Genomic DNA, 5,922 nt, shown 5'->3' with positions numbered 1-5,922 from the left:
ACCGTCAAACGATTTTTACAACCTTGCCGTTAGTAGGCCTCATTCAAGAAGCCTGCTTATAAGGGGGTATAAGGTTGTTGCCTATAAAATGGTAGCTTAATGGGTGTCCACTCTCACCCACCGCTTCCTTTACTGGTGGAGGGTCGTTAGCCGAACGGGTAGGACAGGACACTAATTCTCATTAAGTATAATGATAATTATAAAGTAACTAAACCTTTTATAAATTCCTAATCTTAGTTACTTTAGGAAAATGTGAATTTGATGCTAACCCATGAAATTACACTTTGCACCTTGCTAAGTCATTGGTGGAGCATGTGTGGTTAACCGGCACACTAACTTGGACTAACAAGGGTGGCATTTGGTTTTGGGCCGCTTTTGGACTCTAGGTTTTGGGCTCTTGTTAGGCCAAAAGTATTATTGAGTTGGGCCATTGTTAAGCCTTAGTCCTTTATGGGCTTGGGTTATTTTAGGGCTTCGGGTGCTTTTGGGTTTGGGCCACAGTTTATTGGGCCAATTAAGGGAAAGGGTAAAATGGTCTTTTACCATAGGAGTCAGGATTACTGGATTAGATCCCTAGTTATGGTTTCTGACCTAATTATTAATTAAGGTTTTATTTGATTGGTTAGCGCGAGGATTCTTTAGTTCAGTAGCCCGGGCATCTGTTTGTTATCAGCCGATCGAGGTGAGCTTCTTCACTGTAATTGTGGGTCGAAATCACCAATGACATCCCACATGGTTATGTTGTATGATAGTAGTGGTCCTTATGACACTTATTGATATGCATGTATGTTCTTGTAGTCTTTATGACTCCTGTTGTATGTATGTATGCATGTGTGCATGTTTGCTATATGTATGTGGGGTAAAATAGACCAAGGGTGCAATAGAACCGATACAACCTTGATAGACATTGGATTTGAAATAGATTCGGGGGTGAAATAGACCTAGAGATGAAATAGACCTGGTATAGCCTTGAGCTGACGTATATGTATGGTATGTAGTATTTTGGGGAACTTACTAAGCTTTGTGCTTACGGTTTTCAGTTTATGTTTCAGGTACTTCCGGTTCGAAAGGAAAGAGCTCGGGATGATCGCATTGCACTCACCATGATTTCCGCACTATTTGACTCTGATGTATTTTTGGGATGATTATTGATATACTCTGATTTTCTTTATGGCTTTTATAAACATGTTTGGTTAATGTATTAATACAAAAACAAAATTTTGGGTTCTAAATTTTGGAATGTTACAGGTTTTGCCCAGTTAAATAAGCAGACAATGTAGACACATTATAAAAAAGTTATCTTCATTGTGGTTTGGAATTATTAAGTATTTTCACCATTGAATAGTCTTGAAAGGAATGCGAAAATAAATTCTTATTGTGTTGAAGTGAATAAACAGGTTGTGTGTATGAATAATATCGGAAGTGTTAACCAATGCAGTCCAAATCATATGAAAAAGACATTGTTAGCAATATGTAAACTAATATGAGCCAATAAAGAAGTAACTATTCAATGAGGGTGTAATTGCATTCGAGTCGAATGATTATGCACTTACTACAAATGTCAATTTGTGTATTCTTCTAGGCAATGTTAAGATTATATGGTATATTATCCCCTCACTTTTCACCTTTACTCTAACATCTAGGTGCGCCTCATCCCCCCCCCCCCTTCTTAAAACCTAGGAAATGATCAATCCTTACTTAGCATCACTTTGTTTTCTTTTTGTTGAAATAAATTAAAATACTATAATTTATTGTAAGCATAATATTTTTTGGGTTATGAAGATCATAAGAGGGCAAAGCAACTCATCATGGTTCTTACAACTTTTAGCAACAAAACAAAACATAATGTAGATCGAATATATACCTATTGTATGGAGTATTAGGGTTGGTTTCTTATTTTCTTAGATGATATTGAACCTACACCAGAGTTTTTTTATGTCCTCTTTATGTGGGTTTTTGGTCCAAGATTGATAGCTTTTGGGAAATGAACGGCCCAAGTGGGGATTCTTCTATATCTAGTACCTAGAGGGGTTGTGATGACATAAAGGTGCAAATTTTATGCAATTGGAGCCCCCATGCAAGCCTTAGAGAGTCATATTGGCCTTTTAGCCCCAAAAGGCCATCCATGTGGGAAAAGTGGGGACTTTACGTGTCCAAATTATGTTAGGGGTTTAGATCTGAGATTGTAAGCTGGAGTTTGGTGTATGGAGGGTTTAAGGACCAAGTGCTAGGTCCCAAGGAATTAGGGTTTGAGCTAAACCCTCTAAGAAGTGGTATTAATGGGTAAAGTCAGAAACTTTGCCCTTGAAAAGGACATTTTCAAGGTTGAAGTGAAGTATGAAGCTTGGATTTGAAGTGTAGGGGCTTAATCCATTAAGTTAGCCAAACAGACTGGGGAACTCGACGAGTCTAGTAAGGGACTCGACGAGTTGAAGCCAGATTGTCCCAATAGTATGCCAGGTAGAACTCAACGAGTCTGCGAAGGGACTCGACGAGTTGACTCGGCTGACCATGAGTCTGAGTAGTACAAGAACTCGCCGAGTTTGGAGGTAACTCGACGAGTTGGGTCGACCGGGAGTTGACTTTGACTTTGACCAAGACGTTGACTTTGACTAGGGATAAAATGGTTATTTTACCCTAAGAAGAGTTAGCAGATTTTTGATTAAGTGTTATTGTTAAATTGATAGTCGGGGAGTCGTGGGAGCAGCCAACAGAGATTCCTCACGCACGAGTTCAGCATCCACTTTGAGAGGCGAGTTTTCCTTTAATAGGAACGGGTCGAAGGCACCAATGCCGACCCGTTTATGTAGGTTAGCGTATACCGCACTTCAATTCGATGCTGGGGGTGGTCCCGAGAAGCGTTATTGTATGCTTGATGTCTTTGTGATTCTTGCATGTTATGTGTGATGTGTTCCAGGCTTCGGTCCGATGCCAGGGCAAGCACAATGAATATTTAGCTTATATGTCATGTGTTATATGTTCCGGACTTCGGTCCGATGCCGAGGAAAGCTCGAGGAAGCTTTATATGTCTATATGTTATATGTTTATGTGTTTGTTGCTATGATATATGTATATCGGACTTCGGTCAGATGCCGGACGGGGCCCGATGCAGTGGGCAAGGCCTAGTATATACTATTATGTGTTTATTGGTATGTGGTAGTTTGGGGGAGCTCACTAAGCTTCGTGCTTACGGTTTTCAGCTTTGGTTTCAGGTACGTCTGCTAGCAAAAGAAAGGGCTCGGGATGATCACATGACACACACCCTAATTTTCTAGCCTGTGATATTTCACTATGATATTTGATATGATATTTTGATACTTTGACAGTTGTTATGTTATTTTTGAGATACATGGTTTATGAGGTTTATATGATGATGATTATATTTATGGTTTTAATAACGATTTAAAAACAAATTTTTTGAACCGTATTTTTGGGATGTTTCAAGTACCATATCTTATATATCAGATATGATTATCCTATTCAAATTGGTATGGTTTATCTCTTTAATTAACGTATAAATCATTATCAATTTAAACTAAGGATAATTATATATAAACCCTTCAGATTCATTAGTTTCTAATTAACTCACCTACAAGACGACAAGTTAATAAACTAACCCTTTTAAATTTCTTTTTGTTACTTTTTTGTTTAAATTAATGTATTGCGTCTACCTTAAAATGAGATTGCTAATTATAAAAACTCACAAACTAGTTATGATCTGACTATTTATAGAAAGTAACTTAAGTAGTTGTGACCTTGTTAATGATGCAAAGTCAATGTGACCATGAACATATTTTCAAAAAATAATGAACAATAATGAGAAAAATTGAGTGAACGAATTTCTGAATAGAAAAAATTTAGTAATAGACCGCAGATATACAAAATGAAGGGTGTAGCGATGAGAAAAAAAATGTAAATGTATATTTGTCAAATATATTTTTATTATATTTTTTTTTGATGAAACTGAAATCTAATAAAATAGTCTTATTTGATTTGGACAACATCTGTGTTTGTTCCTGTCTCAACCATATCAAATCTATGTGAAAGAACTTTGTTTTGTTTTGTTTGATCTAGTTCTGTACACCAAACGCTATCTAATATAATTATAAAATGGCCACATAAAAAATGGATGCATAAGGGATTGAGAAAGTAAAATACCCGTACAATTGCCTAAATAAATATGTCATTAAAATTTATACTTCTTGGACTAAAATTCAAGGATTCCTATATTAGGGACAGTTAAATCTCATCAACTTCATCAAACACATGGTTGGATACAACAATTAGCAGAAAAAATCACACGTTTTTCTCCTTACGATGATTTTATATAATAGGTTTGAGAGAATAATTGGTTTATAGGCAACCAATCCAAGAATATGAATAATCATTATTTCGTTATTAATCATGTATATTGGATAGCTCATAACAAGAACAAATGAAAATTTTAGTTAAAAACACTTGGATATTAATATTTTTTTTTTTTGTAACTATCATATAATAAAAATACAATTATAGTATTTTCTCAAACAATTAGTTTTTAAAATCTCAAATCAAAATTGTTAAAAATTTTAAAATTGTATAGGTTTTACTTTTGATCATTTTAACTTAACTCAAAATTGTTATGTTGCAACATGATTGAATTGAAACGCAAAATCAAATTAAAATAAGAAGCTAAGATTAATTTAAGCGGTTTAATCCGGTCATTAATCAATTATAAACTTTTGTTATTGATTTTTGGAGACATTTTTCAAAGAACATTTTAATGTTTGTTGAATTAAGGAACATCGGTTTCGTGGTGTAGTTGGTTATCACGTCAGTCTAACACACTGAAGGTCTCCGGTTCGAACCCGGGCGAAGCCATAATTTGTTTCCTTTCACATATTTTTTGATGTTTACTCCCAAAATTTCTGTTATTAACCGAATTCCAATTATAAAATTCTAAACACAATTTCTTACATATAGTTTTATAAGAAAGAAATGCGGTTGCCATAAAATATAAAGCATACGGAATGGATGGATACAACAATTAGTAAAAAGATCATATGTTTTAGAGAATCATTTGTTATAAGAAACTAATCCAAAACTATGAATAATAGTTATCAACATTTATATTAGATAGCTCACAATAAGAACAAAAGGTGAAAACTTTGTTAAAAATCGACATTAATATATATTTGTAACGATTATTACTGAAAAAAAAAATACAATTATAATATCTTCTCAAACAATTGGTTTTTAAAATCTCAAAACAAAATTGTTAAAAATCTTAAAAGTGTATAGGTTTTACTTTTGAGCCTTTTAACCTTTTCAATAAGAGTCAAAAGTTGTATTTGGAATTAGGGATCTATAGTATGTTAGCAAAATGATTGAATTGAAACCCGAATCCAAAAATTAAATTAAAATAAGAAGCTAAAAATTGGATTGATTTAAGCGGTTTGATCCGGCCATGGGTCGATTATAATTTATAAATTTTGCATTCAAAAGAATATTATGAAAATTATCGGATTATTAAACATCGGTTTCGTGGTGTAGTTGGTTATCACGTCAGTCTAACACACTGAAGGTCTCCGGTTCGAACCCGGGCGAAGCCAAATTCTTTTATTCATATTCCGGTCCGGTTATCATTTTGGGCTTATAGTTCCATTTCTTAATTTAATTGTATCTTAGCTTTGGCCGAAAGGGTAATACAACAGCTTGAGAAATTAAAAGAAATAACTTTTGTTATTTTAATACGACTAAACTGTACAAGTTTGCTCCAAAAAAAGTGCCTTGAACTGAATTCCATATAAATGTTTAGTTTTCTAAGAAAATGATATATCATTTTAGGGAAAACATTGGATATATAAGCCCACATGATTGTTCATTTCGCTTAATAAGCATAGCTTTATAAACTATATGGCATCATATTAAATTTGAGATCGT

The 5,922-nt window shown here is 34.2% G+C and overlaps 2 non-coding genes across 2 annotated transcripts; both read left to right on the top strand.

The window, feature by feature from the left end:
• Positions 1 to 4,786: 4,786 nt before the first annotated feature.
• Positions 4,787 to 4,860, top strand: TRNAV-AAC (transfer RNA valine (anticodon AAC)). Its single transcript has one exon. It is a non-coding gene; the product is annotated as a tRNA-Val (tRNA).
• Positions 4,861 to 5,517: 657 nt separating this feature from the next.
• TRNAV-AAC (transfer RNA valine (anticodon AAC)) lies at positions 5,518 to 5,591 on the top strand. Its single transcript has one exon. It is a non-coding gene; the product is annotated as a tRNA-Val (tRNA).
• Positions 5,592 to 5,922: the final 331 nt, after the last annotated feature.

Source organism: Lactuca saligna, chromosome 3 (assembly GCF_052625555.1).
Source record: "Lactuca saligna cultivar CGN05327 chromosome 3, ASM5262555v1, whole genome shotgun sequence".
Taxonomy (NCBI): domain Eukaryota; kingdom Viridiplantae; phylum Streptophyta; class Magnoliopsida; order Asterales; family Asteraceae; genus Lactuca; species Lactuca saligna.
This window is presented reverse-complemented; position numbering and strand designations above follow the sequence as displayed.